The sequence below is a fragment of the Moschus berezovskii genome, chromosome 24, assembly GCF_049115385.1.
Source record: "Moschus berezovskii isolate FMDL1 chromosome 24, NW_MosBer_1.0, whole genome shotgun sequence".
NCBI lineage: Eukaryota > Metazoa > Chordata > Mammalia > Artiodactyla > Moschidae > Moschus > Moschus berezovskii.
The window spans coordinates 26,590,131-26,607,580 of NC_142483.1; the positions used below are offsets into that span (position 1 = coordinate 26,590,131).

Consider the following 17,450-nt stretch of genomic DNA (forward strand, 5'->3'; position numbering starts at 1 on the left):
AATCATAAAGAACCCAGCACAAATCACTAATTCAGACTCAGGAGCAAAATAAATGCTTATTGTTTTAAAACACTGAGTTTTGAGATATTTTGTTATACAGCATTCATGTGGCAATTGTCTGATTATGCTAACACTTTTCCCCTTCCTTTCAGTACTCAAACAACATTAGACATACCGATTTAAAAGAATGTGCCATGTACCCAATCATAGGATCCTTGCACATGCCATTCCCCCTCCACTTGGAACTGTCTCTTTGGCTTCTCTCCCTCATCCCTTATTAGCCACTTTAGTAATTCAGTACATGTATTCATCAGTTCTTAGTTCAAAAGCAGTTTCCTTAGGTAAGACTTTCTTTTCATCCTGGGGTAAGACAAATTTCTTTATTAGAGATTCATGTTACATTATGCTAGAACAGTTTTTTTTTTTTTCCAGATGTCTCTGCTATTAGCTATACTCTGATGTTTGTGACATTGATTTTAAGTCTGTCCTCTACACTAGATCAAAAAGCCCAAGAGTTTAGTGAAAACAACTGCTACCTGGGTCTCCACTGTGCCTGAATGCAGTGGCAATACCTCATACAGGGACTAGCACCAGCTTTTGCTGAATAAAGAAGTTGTGGCAGATGTACCAGTCCTCCACCTCTGGTTGGTGATGACATTTCACAACTTACATCTGTATCATTCTCCAGAGGAACATCCTTGAATGACAGGAGCTGTCTCATTCAGAAATACCTGAGAGGTTACCCAAACCAACCCTTTCCTCCATGGGGAATACAATAACCAAGGATAATGGAGGTACTGAATAGTCCAGCCTGCTCTCTGCTGGATGAAACAACTTCTGTGGTGCAATTTATGCTTGAGAGCTCCCACGGGATGTAGCTTAGGCTAGATAGTTTCCTGCAACTGCATATTTATCTAGTCTCTTATTTTGGACTATGCCTTTCCCCTCATCTCTTTTATGCTTTTCCAAAGAAAAGTGGGTTGCTGTTTTCTTCTGCAGGGGCTCTTCCTGACTCAGGGATCGAACCCACATCCTTAATTCTCCTGTGTTGGCAGGTGGGTTCTTTACTACTAGCATCAGCTGGGAAGTCCTTTTCCAAAGAACTTGATTTCAATAAATTATTTGCAGAAGAATTTTTGTTTCAAGTTCTGCTTCCAATCAAACCAAACTAAAGACATGAATTCAGGTTGAGAATTTCTCAATTACCCAAGAAAACTTTGAACCCTGAAATATTTCCCATTGAGATAACTCTTTGGATAGATTAAACTAAGAGCTCATGTTTCTCAAAGGGTCCAGAAATTCACAAATATCTAATAATTTCAGGACTGGTTACAGCCTCCATAATCATTAATACTAACTCTTTCAAATTTAAGATTTTAAGTGGGTTATTAAAATGTAGGAGCATACAGCAGTTTTATTTCTTCCTGGAAATGCGGGTTTCCATATTTGTACCACTGCATAATACTGCAATTCTCAACAGAACTGACCAGGTAAAAAGCATGTTTGATATCTGACTACCAGGATTTTCATCTCATCTATAGATGTGGGTTGCTGCTTTCAGAAGGTAACTAAAGAAGAGATGATGGTGGCTGCAAAAGGGCCCATAATGAAGTGTTAAGAGAAAAATGATACAAAGCTGCACATAGTGCAATCCTAAATAGTAAAACAACCAACCAATCAAACAAAACTATCCATCTATTTATGTCTCTATCAAAACATTAAAAGATAAATGAAGCATACCAAGATGTACACAGTAGCAGTAGGGTCATGAGAGATTTTAATGTATATTTTCTTAATTTCAAAAAACCTTGCAAAAAGCATGACCGCAATTTTTTAAATGGTAAAAAATAATTAAAAAAAACCCCAAGAAACAACCAAAATGAGCAGATAAGCAAAAAGATAGTAGACAACAATGGCATTCTCTTAATTGAACTCAGTTTGAAATCTATGAAGGGGATCTTCCACTTTGGGGAAGGAGCAGATGCACTTTCCTCTTTTCCTTTCAAAAATTACAACTAAAAATATTGCACATTATGTATTAAACAAACATAAGGCGCTTCCCTGGTGGCTCAGATGGTAAAGCGTCTGCCTCCAATGCGGGAGACCCAGGTTCGATCCCTGGGTTGGGAAGATCTCCTGGAGAAGGAAACGGCAACCACTCCAGTACTCTTGCCCGGAGAATCCCAGGGACAGAGAAGCCTGGTAGGCTATAGTCCATGGGGTCGCAAAGAGTCAGACACGACTGAGCGACTTCACTTCACTTCAAGGTGCCTCTGAAAGGTAAAGAAAAGATTTCTTAGGCACCTCAGGAAACCAGGAATACAATGGTGAGATTCCTAGAGTTTCTTTTTTCCCATATATTCCAGACTTGGAATTACAGAACTTAGCAACCTGGAAATGCCAATGGGTACAGACCAGAAAAGCACCAACAAAAGCCTGCTCTTTGTAGCCAAAGGGTAAGAAAAGGAAAACAATATGGAAAACATTTAGACCATCTTTTCACTACTTCACTGAGAAACCACAAAAATAATCTGCTACCTACCTCACCCAAGCCAACAAAAGTTTAGTGGGGAGGCTAGATTTCCACTTTGACCAGATTGTAGATAGGTGCTCCACCCTCCTCTGTCCAGGCCAAAGTGACTGACTAGCTTTCTATACTGCAGCTAGCCCAGGAAGACTGAGATTTAAGTAAAGAAATGTTTAGGACATGAAAATGTTCAATACTTTTGTGTAAAATATGGTATTCTGTGCACTTGTCACATGTAAGAAATATTTAGATTAACAAGTAAACATCAAGTTTTCAATCTAGCATGTGTATATGAGCACTTGAGAAAGACTTGGGTTTTAAACTGAAATCTTGCTAAGCACATAAACAATATCAGCACATTTAAGATAATTTAAGAATGACTATTTTAACTTTAATTTATTAGATTTGTAAGGATTCCTTAAATTCTTGGGATGGCTTGTCATAAAATTGAGAACACTCAAGAAAATGGAACATATTAAATCTGTATGACAGTTTGAGTGTTTGAGTGTTTAAAGACATTTCACTAAGCTTAAAAACAGACCAAAACATGAATCAAAGGCCACTTAAAAGTGATCTGATAGAATCAGACAGATGTACAAATAGAATAAGATCATCTATAAATTTAAAAGTTTTAAAATTTATAACAATCTTTTAACTTTTAAACCAATTTGAATCTCTGAAAAATCTTTTAAATGCATAAAAGTTGCTCCCAAAGACATAAAATCCCTCACACTGGCATATACATTACATGAACACATGGTATGATTATCATCTATGGAAAATTTTTCTCAGCTGTTTCTAGCGTTTCATTTTCCATCCTTTCCTAAGTTCTGTCAAGTGTTAGGGAGTAGTTCTAAGCACATCTGGATGATCCACTCCTTGAGTAGAGGGGTTTGTCTTTATTGGTTCAGACAGTAAAGAATCTACCTGCAATGCAGGATTCCTGGGTTCGATCCTTGGGTCTGGGAAATTCCCTGGAGAAGGAAATGGCGACCCACTTCAGTATTCTTGCTTGGAGAATTCCAAGGACAGTGGAGCCTGGGGGCTACAGTCCATGTGTCCGCAAAGAGTCAGACATGACTGAGCGACTAACACTTCCACTTTCACTGTGTTCTCCCAGCAGCTGCCATGTTGCTGGGGAAGAGCAGATGTTAGATAAACATTTGTTTGAATTAAACTTAATTAGCTATGTTTTTCAAGCTCTAATTTTAAAATGACATTTGCTGGGGATGCTGAAGAGGTTTTGTGCTCATGGCACACTTTCAAGTACTAGAATTTTAGATATGCTTCCAAGGACAAAAAGACTCTGCAGACCCTGCAAAATACTAGCCATATTTGCAACCTGAGCACTTAAGTGATGATACGTTTAAGCAGCACTTGGTCCTCTCCAGCACTCTGTTGCTGGTTGGGAAAAACTGTTGAATAGCTCAAACACAATTTTTACATACTCAGGAGGCAAAGTCTGCCGTGTTCCCTTTTCTGCAATGCTGGCTTGTTCTTAACACTACGCTTCTACCTAAAAAACAAGTTTTATCTCCACTAAAGTCTTCAACATAGATCCACATACTATTTGGCATACATCACTTGAACTCAATGGGGCATAATTTCAAATATTAGAATATTAGACACCCACTCTTCAAAGGTTTGCTGCTGCTGCTGCTGCTGCTAAGTCGCTTCAGTCGTGTCCGACTCTGTGCGACCCCATAGACGGCAGCCGACCAGGCTCCACCGTCCCTGGGACTCTCCAGGCAAGAACACTGGAGTGGGTTGCCATTTCCTTCTCCAATGTGTGAAAGTGAAAAGTGAAAGTGAAGTCAGTCATGTCCGACTAGTAGCGACCCCATGGACTGCAGCCTACCAGGCTCCTCTGTCCATGCGATTTTCTAGGCAAGAGTACTGGAGTGGCTTGTCATTGCCTTCTCCGTTCAAAGATTTAAGGGACTCCAAACAATAGAACACTCCTAATATCTCATAACTCATACTGTAGAAAAAACAATTCCTATGTATTGAACAATATTGGGGGGTATACCCATGAAATATATACTAGTTGAGAATCACGAATTATTCCAATCCTAGGCTGCCGTCTATGGGGTCACACAGAGTCGGACACGACTGAAGTGACTTAGCAGCAGCAGCAGCAGCAGGCCCAAGATTAAATTATCATGTATTCTCAGATATTACAATATAAAGTGAATGAGGAGATCTTAAAATGTTATTTAAATATAGCAGTTTAAAAATACACTTTTACTTGGATCTGTGTTGACCATATTTTCTTTTCTAATTTGGTCTTTATTCTCCCAACATAGAACATTATTTAAAAGAACAGTATGCTTCACTAAGTTTTCACTTAGTGGAGATTGAAAATTTGCATTGCAAATTAAGTCAAGACCCCTAACAAAGGACTCTATATAAAAATGAATTTATATCTTTTTGACTTGAACACATTCATCTACCAAGCAAAATCTACTCCAGTTTCAATTGATACAGCATTTCTGGGTAACTTCATTTTTATTATATCAGTAACACTTATTTACTATAGCAAATTAGTAAATACAATTAAGTCAGGTTTTCTCAATCTCAGCCCTACTCATTTGGGCAGGATGATTTTTCCTTGTGGAAGGCTGTCCTGAGGATATTTAGCTATATTTTCAGAGCTACTAGAAGTGAGCTGCATTTTACCAGTTGTAACAAACAAAAGTCTCAGATATTGCCAGATACCTTTGGAAGAGAAAAACTGTTCCCAGTTGAGAACCGTTAAAACAAAATTAATTTATATCCTTACCATAAATTTTCTATGCACACAGATACAAATGTATGAACAAATTCTTTAAAATATTAGCTCCGATATTGTTACTATTCTTCTGCAGCATATGAGCACTTTTTAAATTAAACCATAGTTGATTTGCAATGAGTTTAAGGTGTATGAAATAGATTCAATATTTTTATAGATTATAATCCATTTGAAGTTATTATCCTGATTATATTTCCTATGCTATACATTACATTCTTGTACCTTATTTATTTTACAAACAGTAATTTGCTTATACATTTTGGATACTAACCCCTATCAGACATATTGCTTGCAAATGTTTTCTCCCATTCCATAGGTTGTCTTTTTCCTTTACTGTTTGTTAATTTTTTGATCATGGTATGGAATCAATTTAGTACATCATTGAATTTACCTTGCTAATATTTTGTTGATCATTTTTGCATTTATATTCGTCCCAGTTATTACTCTGTAATTTTCTTTTTTTGTTTTGTCTTTGTCTGGTTTTAGCTTCAGGGTAATGGTGGCCAGATTGAATGAATCTGGGAGTCTTCCTTCCTCTTCAGGTTTTTGGACTAGTTTGATAAGCACAGGTATTAGCTCTTCTTTATGAGTTTGGTAGATTTCCTCTGTGAAGCCATCTGGTCCTGGACTTTGTTGGGAATTTTTTGATTATTGATTCAATTTCAATTGCAGTGATACGTGGGCCATCGAACTGAACAGTTGTAGTGATAGGTCTCTTCAGATTATCTACCTCTTCTTGATTTAGTTTTAGAAGATTGTATGTTTCTAGGAATTTATCCATGCTTTCTAGATTGTCCAGTTTGTTGGTATATAACTGTTTGCAGTATTCTCTTATGATTGCTTGTATCTCTGAAATATCAGTTGTAATTTCTCCTTTTGTTTGTGTTTGTGTGTGTATACTTGGGTCATCTTTTTTTTCCCCTAATGATCCTGGCTGAAGGTTCCTCAATTTTGATTATCTTTTCAAAAAACCAGTTCTTGGTTTCATTGATCTTTTCAGCTAGCTTTTTTTTTGGGGGGGGCGGTGTTCCTTTTTATCCCTTTATACTCTGACCTTTATTAATTTTTTTTCTGACTTTGTGCTTTGTTTGTTCTTCTTTATCTAATTCTGTTAGAAAATAGGTTGTTTGAGAATTTTTTGTTCTTTTTTTCTTGAGGTAGGCCTGTATCACTATAAACTTCCAAGAACTGCTTTTGTTATATCCCACAGACTTTTGGGTGGTTATGTTTTTATTTGCATTTGTCTTGAGATATTTTCTGATTTCCTTTTTGAGTTCCTCACTGACCCAGGGTTTTTAAATTAGCACGCTATTTAGTCTACATGTGTTTGTCTTTATTTCTGTAATTTATTTCTCGTTTCATACCTTGATGGTCAGAAATGATATAATTTCTATCCTCTTAAATTTGTTGAAATTTCTTTTATGGCCTAGAAAATGAACTATCCTGGAGAACATACCATGTGCACTTGAAAAGAATGTGTATTCTGATGCTTTTGGATGAAATGTCCTGTAGGTTTCTATTAAGTCCAACTAGTGTATCAGGAGCGGAGAAGGCAATGGCAAGCCACTCCAGTACTCTTGCCTGGAAAATCCCATGGACGGAGAAGCCTGGTAGGCTGCAGTCCATGGGGTCGCTACGAGTCAGACATGACTGAGCGACTTCACTTTCACTTTTCACTTTCACACATTGGAGAAGGAAATGGCAACCCACTCCAGTGTTCTTGCCTGGAGAATCCCAGGGACGGGGGAGCCTGGTGGGCTGCCGTCTATGGGGTCACACAGAGTCACACTCGACTGAAGTGACTTAGCAGCAGCAGCAGTGTATCAGGAACACTTTTTCACAAATAAGCTCATATCTACTTCATCTTTCTTAATGGTTACATAGTATTCCACCAGTTAGACACTAGTTTATTTGTGCAATTACCTGTACTTAGATTTTGAAGTTATTCCTAATATTTTCACAGACATTAACATGACAAAGTGCTCACTTAGTTGGCTATTTTTGGGTGACTCATTCCCTAAGAATGTTACATATTTTGTTTCATGTCTTTTGATATTATAAGTTGGTTATAGAGAGAAATATAAATCCAGTATGATTGTTTTTCTCTTGTATATTCTCATTTGCATGTTTAGGCAGTGAAAGATTCTCTGCTCCCAAAGTTGAGAAATTTGGGCTTTAAAATGTAAATTTTTGTTACTGATATTTCCTGGAGTATATTGTTCTTCTCATGGTTGAGGCACAATTCTACATTCTTCTCAACGAGATTTTCTTCTATCAATATCTTTAAATTAACTTTCAATTTCAGTTGCTGGTATCCCTTTTTCACTGCCACCAATTTTTCTTATATTGTATTATCCCTGGCTTTATTATTTTCTAAGTGCTTTATTTTCCCCTTTGCATTCATTTGAATCATACAATCCTTCATTTAAGTCAGTGTTTCAGCTTTTCTCTCTTTTAGTAATTTTTCTTTCAGTATCTTTATTTTAATGATACAAATAACCCACATTTACTATAGTTACGTTAACAAATGCAGCTAAATGAGGGTTTCTCAACTTTGACTCTAACGACATTTGTGCTGGAAAACTCTTCATTGTGGGGTGTGGGGTCTCCTGTGCACTGCAATATATTTATGATTTATTGAACTTTGTGACTTATTTATTAGTTCTTAAATAGTGTTGTTCTGGTCCCCTATTGGAGTCCTTAGCTCCTTTTTCTTTCTCTGTAAGTCATTATGAGCATGTTTTTGTTTATTAACTGAACATTCTTCTTAAGGTCTGCCATACAATGAAGCTCTATCAAGAATTTGTTTTCTCTTAGAGTAATATGTTTTATGTTTTTCCAAAGGAGGTCAATTGTCAGTTATAATAGGAGAGATATTATGTTCTTCATTTTCTTGCTCATGATTGACAAAGTTGATCTCTTATGAAATAGTATGTGCCAATCCTCTTTGACTCACTGCCCACTTTATCAGAGATCAGCTACCTACCTGTCTGAGACCTCGAAGGTGATAGTCAACTCCTTTCCTCAGTCTGTGTGCCAGTGGTGAAAATTCTAGGGGAGCAGATGGAAACTGTTCCACTGGGCCAGGGTCATCTTGATGTAATTAGTAGTGTGTGCTGTTACCATTCACATTTCCTCAGTGATGGTGAGGAAAAATATCCTTTGGCATCAAATCATTCCTGCTTTTTAGCACAGAGCTTCCAGCCACTGCTTCAGTCAGATCAAGCCAGTTTTCCCTCTTTCTGACGCACCTGTTGCCACAGAGCAGTCATTTCCAAACTCTGAAGAGGTAAAATTATGAGCATTAAAAAATATTTTCATATTTGACATTTTCAGTTTTACTGAGATACAACTGAATGCAGCACCGTGTAAATTTAAGGTGTACAGCACAATGATTTCAGTAACATGCATCATGAAAAGATTACTGTAAGGAATTTAGTGAATATTTATCATCTCATATAGAGACAAAGGAGATAGAAAAAATAGTGCTTTCTTGTGATGAAAACCTTTGGAATTCACTCTTTAACAAGTTTCATGTATAACATACATCATGATTAATTATACTAGTTACGTTGTATGTTGTACACTACACTCCTAATATTTATCTCATGACTGGAAGTTTGTACCTTTTGACTATCTTCATCCAATTCTTCCTACTTCAACCCTTGCCTCTAATAACCACAGATCTAATCTCTTTTTCTATGAGTTTGTTTTACTGTTTTTGAAGTATTATTGACTTACAATACTATGTTAAATTCCTGGTACACACATTGTGATTCCATATTTGTAAACATTTCAAAATGAGCATGATGATAAATCTAGGTGTCATCTGTCACTAAACATGATATTACATAATATTACATAATCATTGACTATATTCATCACATATTTTATTTCACACCTATGACTCATTTTTTAACTTAAAGTTTGTACCTCTTAATCTCCCTCACTTGCTTCTCTCCTACAATCACCCCATCCCTCTGGCAATCAAGTGTATCTATGACTGTTATGTTTTGTTTTTTAGATTTCACATATAAATTATACAGTATTTGTCTTTCTTTGTCTGACTTATTTCAATGAGCACAATACTGTCTAGGTCCATCCGTGTTGTTGCAAATGGCAGTATTTCATTCTCTTTTAATGGCTGAGTACTATTCCACTGTGTGTTGTGTGTGTGTATGTATAACATCTTTACCTGATCATCTATTGATGTGCACATATGTTGCTTCTATCTTAGCTACTGTAAATAATGCTGCACTGAACATAAGGGTGCATATATCTTTTTAACTTAGTGTTTAAAAATATCCAGAAGTATATGATCTAGGAGTGTAGGCTGTGTAGGCCCTTCTGTTATGATCGGGTTGACTACTATGGGCACTCTGCTAGGTGTGGCTGGTCCCTGACCCAGTTGGCTGACAACTCCAGCCTAGCGTGAATGTTGCTGGCCACTAGTGGATGACGCCAGGTCATGGCATGGCTGGCTGCATGACTCAGAAGTCCCAGTCCTGGTGCTGTCCTGCTAGTGAGTGGAGCCAGGTGTTGGAGTGGCTGTCTGCAGATCTGTGGATCCTGGAGGTAGTGCTGGCCTGATAGTGGGCAGAGTTGGGGCCCAGGAGTTCCAAGTTTGATGACAGCCCTTTCATGAGTGGGTTGGGTTGCAATCTAATTGGCTACAGCACTGCAGGGATCCTGAAGCTGATGTCATCCCAGTGGTGGTTGGAGCTGGGACCCCACATGGCTAGCTGCTTATCTTGAGGAAGCTCCAGTTGACTGGATAGTGAGGGATATCAGATCTCAGTGCTAATAAGCCAGAGGGAGTATTTCAAAATGCAGCATCAGTGTTCTTGGTAGAATGAGCTCCTCAAAATGGCAACGCCCAGTATCTATGTCCTCAGGATGAGTCCCCGTTGACTCCTCCCTCTCTGGGAATGTCCAAGATCAGTTAGTGCATCTGACCTGGCTCTATCAAATTACTGCTTCCTGTCCTGGGTCTCGAAGACTGTGAGATTCTGTGTGCAAACTTTAAGAGGAGAATCTGTTTCCTATAGTCCTCTAGCTCTCCTGAAAGTAAGCCCCACTGGTCTTCAGAGCAAGGTGTTCTGGGGGCTCTTCTGGTATAGAATTCCTGGGATGGGGAGCCTAACATGGGGTTTGGACCCATTGTTACTTAGGGAGAATCTCTGCGGTTGTGATTATCCTCCTATTTGGGAGTTACTTACCTGAGGTGTGGGTTTTGACCAAGACTCTGCTCCTCCTAACCAATTCACTGTGTTTATTTCTTTATATCCTTAGTTGTGAAGGATTTTTTTCTGCTAGTCTTCAGGTTGTTCTTATCAATAGTTGCTCTTTAAATAGTTACAATTCAGGTGGGCATGTGGGAGGAGGAGAGCTCAGGTTCTTCCTACTCCATCATGCTGGCCACTTGCCCCTTAACTATGAACATTTTTACAGCCATTGAGCCTTACTAAAAAACTGCCCTCCAGAAAGGTTTTACTGATTACAAAGCAATTGCACATGAAAGGGGTGTATCCACTTCCCTATATTCTTGCCAACCTTGTTTATTTGCTTTCTTGTTAATATAATTGGACTTTTGTAAAAAAATTAAAACTATAAAATGCAATTTAATGTATTTCTAATGTTGGATGAGAAGAAAGGAGAAGAAAGACTTTGCTTCTGAACAGCAAGGCACATCCCTAGTGAGCATCGTGTTTTTCCCTATTCCCCAGGGTGTTATGAGACTCAGAAGGTTGTTTCCTAGGAAAGCGTTGCTTGCTATGAGAATGTTATTTAACTGAGAGAGGGTTTCCTTCAAATGGAACAGCATCCTTCCTCTCCAGACAGTAAACCCAAGTTCACAGAAGGGTAGTATTGAGGAGGACACTGTCAGAAGCCATCCAGGGTGGAGGATAACTTTACAAGCATCAAGTTCAGCCTCAGGTGCAAGTCCCTGATCTTAAGAGTTCTAATGATGTAAACAAGTCATCTGTAGCTTTTCCAAACATTCTTTTTGTCATCAATAAACTCGGAATTTGCAAAAAAAAAAAAAAAAATGTATTTCAAATGTGTTCTTATTTTTTTGAAATTCACACGCAATATCTGAAAGCTTATAAATGTCATCTATACACTGTACAATATTCTAAAAACTTAACAGAAATGTAAAGGATTCTTATTAATGTGTAAAAAGGCATCTTTAAAAGGCAATTTTTAAAGCAACTATATAAAACTGGGGACAATTTATAAAACAGACTTAAATGTTTAAGACACAGTGTTGAAGGTAGGAAAAAATGACTTTTAAAGTAAAGGATGAAATGTTTTTCAGAAAGTAATAGCAGTTTCTTTGAAATCCAGAAAGAAAGGTTACTAACTATTCTTCCCATGAACACATGTACAAAATGATCACTATCTCTAAGGTCACTTGATTGTATCCATGAGATAATATAAATGAAGAGCAGGAAATAGAAGCCAAATTATGCCTTTATTAACACATGCAACTCCTAATACAATCCCTCCTACCTATCTATGTGTCTATCCATTCTGAATCTGCTGCTGCTGCTGCTGCTAAGTCGCTTCAGTCGTGTCCAACTCTGTGCGACCCCATAGACGGCAGCCGACCAGGCTCCGCTGTCCCTGGGATTCTCCAGGCAAGAGTACTGGAGTGGGCTGCCATTTCCTTCTCCAATGTGTGAAAGTGAAAAGTGAAAGTGAAGTCGCTCAGTCGTGTCCGACTAGTAGCGACCCCAGGGACTGTAGCCTACCAGGCTCCTCTGTCCATGCGATTTTCTAGGCAAGAGTACTGGAGTCGCTTGCCATTGCCTTCTCCTATTCTGAATCTAGAACAGCTTTATTGAGAAGTAATTCATATAGTATAAGATTTATCACTGAAAAGCATACAGTTGAGTGGTATTTAGTATATCCAAGCTGTGTAACCATCACAACTATGTCATTTCACAACATTTTTGCCATCCCAAATGAAGACGCATTAGGAGTCACTTGCCATTCTCCTCTCCTCTCTAGTCCTGGCAAACACTAATCTACATCCTATTTCTTTACATTTATGCACTGTGGACATTTCCTAAGAGTGGGATCGCATGATATGTGGCCTTTTGACTGTATTCCTTCATTTGGTTTAATGAAGGTTCATTAAATTTTTTGAGGTTTCCAGTTCATCCATACTGTAGCATTCCTGTACAGTATTTCTTTTTATTGATGAATATGGATATACACCATTTCATTTATCCAGTCATAAGCTGATAGACATTTGGGTTGTTACCACTCTCTGGAAAAACTTTCTGCAAACAGTTTAAGTTATTTTAATATATTCAACTTGTCTTTGTTTGCAGATTGTACTCTTAATACAAAGTCAAAAATTATTTTTTGAGGAAAAATAGTTATAAGGATTTAGAGTACATGAATATTCAACATTAAAACATAACTTAAACTCCAAATAAGAACCTCCAAATCTTGTACTCCATACAAGTCTCTGTCTGATATCTGAGAACAGATCTCTAAATGACTGCTAGATAATGATTCTATTTCATTTCTTTCTCCTCTAGCTAGAAAAGGGCTAAAACGGCTCCTAGTTAAAAAAAAAAAAAATGCCTCCACATACTTCCTGTGCACATAATGTAGGAACAACAAAAAAAATGTATTTCCCCACAATTAGCACATAAAATATAATTAATTCTGGATTTGTGGAATTTGGCATAATGTACCTGAGAACTGTTGCTGGCCTATTTTGAATATCAAGACATGAGACAAGAGTTACGGATCTAAATTGTCCAGAAGAATAATGATACATTAACTGAATTTTCTCCTACTGCTATGGTAACACTGTCTCAGCTTTCACCTCTCCTATCCCTCTGCCTTTTGTCTTGTTTTGTCATCATTCTGTGTATTAGAGAAGGCAGTGAATTAACAAGAAGGCACTTGGAATTAAGGCCCCAGAAAGTGGCCCCTATCTTAGACTTTACTATGTGGGTATGGAAACGTGCCATTACCATTATAGCCTATACAACTTGTCCAACTGCAGAGGGCATTCTTTCAGCTTTTGACTTTTCCTTCCCAGGGAAGAGGGTACATTAAAGGGCAAAACACTCAAGTACTCAGCTTGCTAAATATCTTTGCCTCCAACATTCTTTCCAATTATCCATCACTAGCAGCAGCAAAACTGTACTGAATTTAGGCTCCAACAGATTTAAACAAAAAAGCACTAGTTTTGGACTCAGAAGATCAGAGTTGAATTCTGACCGATCACATATTAGTTTTGTGTTCTTGGTCATGTTATACCTTCCCCGAGATATATATCACCTGTAAAGCATTTCATCTGTAATAGAGGAATGAGAGATTCACAGAGATGCTAAGAAGATTAATTAAGGCAACATCTGTAAGGTTCCTGGAACACAGTAAGCACTGAATCAATGGAGCTCCTCTGACGTCAAAGTAATGCATAAAAACCGCTAGATTTAGACTGAAGGGCTATGCTGTCCAAAAAGGCAGCTACCACCAACAAGTGGCTAAACATGGCATGTGGGATTTTAGTTCCCGATCAGGGATCCAACCGCTACCCTCTGCATTGTAAGCATGGAGTCTTAATCACTGGAAAGCTAAGGAAGTTTCAGGTGGCTACTGAGACTATTATCGAAATTAAGTAATCTTTAAAATTAAGTTTTCAGTACTTAATAACCTCGTGTGGCTAGAAGCCATATACTGGATAGCACCAATACTTACCATCACCATCATCACAAAAGTTTTACTGAACAATGATGCACTAGAAGTGATAGAACTCAACGAAAACCAGAAGCCTAAATTCTCGGCACTATGTAACTTTGGCAGAGCAACTTTATCTCACTATGTTACTGCTCCTCAAGATAAAATGTAATAATGCCTTTGCAGCAGTGTGGCAGAGATCAGGTGCACTGAAATAATTTTTGTTTTCTTACCATCTTCCCAGGACCCCAAGATTAAATTATGCACAAAAATTAGCAAGGATCACTTATGACTCAATAGGTACAGCTCTTTGGGAGTTCAATATTCATAGCCATGAGCTGATGTTATTCCAACACACCTGTAAGTAGTTAAGAATAGCGTATTTCAGAAGCACACCTAGCTATGTGCAGGCACTTCTTGGGGTGATGGAAAGAAGCAAAGTAACACAGTTAAAAAGGTGTTCACTGGCAAATGTCCTTTTGTAGACAAATCAATTTTCACTAGGTTTAAAATGCAGAGGTCAGAGATCCTATTTTCTACTTATTTGTTTCACTTTAATGCCTAGACCTACCTTTCCCAGATTCAGAAACAATAATCTGGGCTGTTATTGTGAGGATAATACTGTAATTTTTTTTTTAGTACAGAGAAGGGGTTGACAAACTTTTTTTGTAAAGGTACAGAGTAAATGGTCTAAGGCCATGAATTTTCTATCATAGTTACTTAATTCTGCTGGTGTGGCATGAAAATCACCACAGAATGTAAATAAATGGCATGGTTGTGTCAATAAAACTATACAGTCCCTCGGGCCTACATTTGCCAACTTCATATGTAGAAGGATATGGAAGAACATAGCTTTTCCTGCTCTTCTTCACAGTATTTTTCACCATGATTATATGATTTTTTCATTTATTTTATTTGAACATACACTGTATCCTACAAATAATCAGTTTTAAATGTTTAATTTAAAAATGTCAAAACATTTTTTCTTCTCATTTTTATTAAGACATTGAATATAAATAATATAATTCTTTAGGACAATACCTTTATTTTCATGCTGATGGCAAACTGAGAAGGATGGTCATAGTATATAAACTGTAAAATAAGAAATTAAGTGATTCACAGATCTAATAGGGTCATTCAAAGTTTCCTACCTATTTTACTAATTCATGAGTTGAATTAAAACTTAAACAGAAAACCAAAATTGACCTAAGAGCCTCAATGCCATTACTTCTTAAGTTCACATTACTGTTCTAGACAAATAAATCAAGGTCAAATACTTAGATGACTCAAGCAGCATCTACTCAAAAAACCTGGTAACTTGTATCATAGGTTAAGAATGGACTGCCAAGAAATGATGAGAAATTTATCAAATAAAGTCATGACATTTCAGAGTTGGAAGAGTCCTTATAGAACAACTTGTTCCAACATCATTGCTCTATGGATGATGAAAAATCTTTTATTTTTCCTTTCCAGAAACACTGGTTCCTCTTATTAGATGCCAAGGTTTCTTATGGAATAACCCCTTCCTTTTCTTACTCTAAGCTCTGGTAGTTTAAATGAGGGTGGTCTCGTTATCAGGCCAACAAGTGGGGATTTAAGCCAGAGAGGACTCCTCAGAGCCCTGTAAACTCTTGACCAGAGGACTGGTTCAGAGGTAAGTTTCTGACCTAAAATTGTCATCTAAATTCTGGGATGTTTCTTAGAATTGCCAGGAGAGAACCAACCTCCTTCTTTCCCTCCGTTTTCCTTCTCCCTCCCTCCTTCCTTCCCTTCCTTTCATCCTTTACTCTTTCTTGCCCCCTCCCTATTCTTTCTCTCTTACTGATGCAAACTTGTGGGAATACCTACCTGGGATGGCCAGCGGCCATTCTGCCACCTAATGGAAATGGCCCACCTAAGAATGAAACAAACACAAACTAGCATCTCTGAGATGCTGAGTTCACATTCTGAGGCTCTGAGTTTCTGGATCTAGACTTAACTGTAGCTGAAAATGTCTGCCTTTTGTAATTACAAGAACAAAACCATCCTCCCCCTTCAACCTTTTTTCGTAAGCTTGAGTTGGTTTTTTGCCACTGCAAAAAAGCTTATACAAATACAAGAGGCTGTTCAACCCAAAGAAGTGAATGTTGCTAAGTGGGAAGGTCAGGACTTCAATCCCCTCTAAATCTGATGCTGGTTCTACGAGACTTACAGGGTAGACTAGCAAACCCATTAAAATCTTACATGCAAAGCAGTCTGGGTAAAAAGTGTGTATTACTCTTTGAGCTTCTTTGAGTACTGTATTTAGACTCTCATTTCCTTCATAGATACTCTTGTTTAGGATAAGGCCATGTATAACAAATACTGATCAGATTTAAAGAAAATTATTTTTCACCCTTACACACAGTACAGCTGAAAGACTTGAAGGGGACATAAGAAGGTCAGAATTACAGGACACGCTGGAGTAGGTAATATACAGGCTTCAGGATCCACACCACCAAGTGCCCCCAATTCTACTGTATACCTTCAGTCTGTGTGGCTGTGCCTTAACACATACCAGTAATTCACTCCATAAAAACCCATGGAAACTGTACTGTGTTCAGCACCAATGATACTATGCAAACCACATAAACTCAATACTTTGAGCTTCCAAGAAAATATAGCTTCCCATGTCTTTGAAAATAAAGGGCTGTTTGTTATTATTTAACAAAATAATCACACGAATGATTTCATTTCTTTACCCCCTCCTCCAAACTGTATTGATTAGAAATAGCCATATACACAGCCAGATGAACACAAGCCTTAACAAAAGGTAAAGGATTCAAATATGTAGTTTTTGTCTAATTGACAGAGTATACATTATTTCTTTTACAATACTGACTAGTTAAGCTATCAAAATCAAAACATACTTAAAAAGACACTGTTAATATTTTTCATGTACTGTGTAACAATTAATAAAGGATGTAAGACAGATCTATAAAATGAGTTCTTCCTCCATGATAAACACAGATCTATAAAACAATGGTGTTTTAACTTCTGTCCAGATATGAAGCTTTTGAGAACAACATACAAACTGGTTTTAAAAAGTATGGTCTGTGACACATTTGTACGCTGAGAGGAAAATGGCTAATGTTGGAACCTGAGCCGCATAAGTGGGAGGAGATTATGTCTGAATATTTCCTACAATGCTATGCAAACTAAGGCCATGTTTTAACTGTCAGATATTTGTGGCACTTACCTGGGCTTCCAGGGTGTATAACATTTTCATCCTTTGATTAAGTAATCTCCTAATGGATATAGTCACTGAAAAAGTTGTGTAGAACTGGAATAATCCTGGGACAACCCAAATTTTCTGTCTCTGACTATACTGCCTAAGACACTAGTATCTTAGTAAAAGAAAAAAAAAATTGATGAATAAAATGGATTAAAATGATAAATACACAGATC

The 17,450-nt window shown here is 37.5% G+C and overlaps 1 long non-coding RNA gene across 2 annotated transcripts; it reads right to left on the reverse strand.

Moving 5' to 3' along the window:
• Positions 1–1,549: 1,549 nt before the first annotated feature.
• On the reverse strand, positions 1,550–12,319 carry LOC129547999 (uncharacterized). 2 transcript variants are annotated; one of them, XR_016036226.1, is made up of 4 exons: positions 10,538–12,319; positions 8,570–8,599; positions 3,455–3,661; positions 1,550–2,273 (listed from the first exon to the last, which is right to left on the reverse strand). It is a non-coding gene; the product is annotated as an uncharacterized LOC129547999 (long non-coding RNA). The 2 variants fall into 2 exon arrangements; XR_008684192.2 differs by having other exon boundaries at positions 8,305–8,599.
• Positions 12,320–17,450: the final 5,131 nt, after the last annotated feature.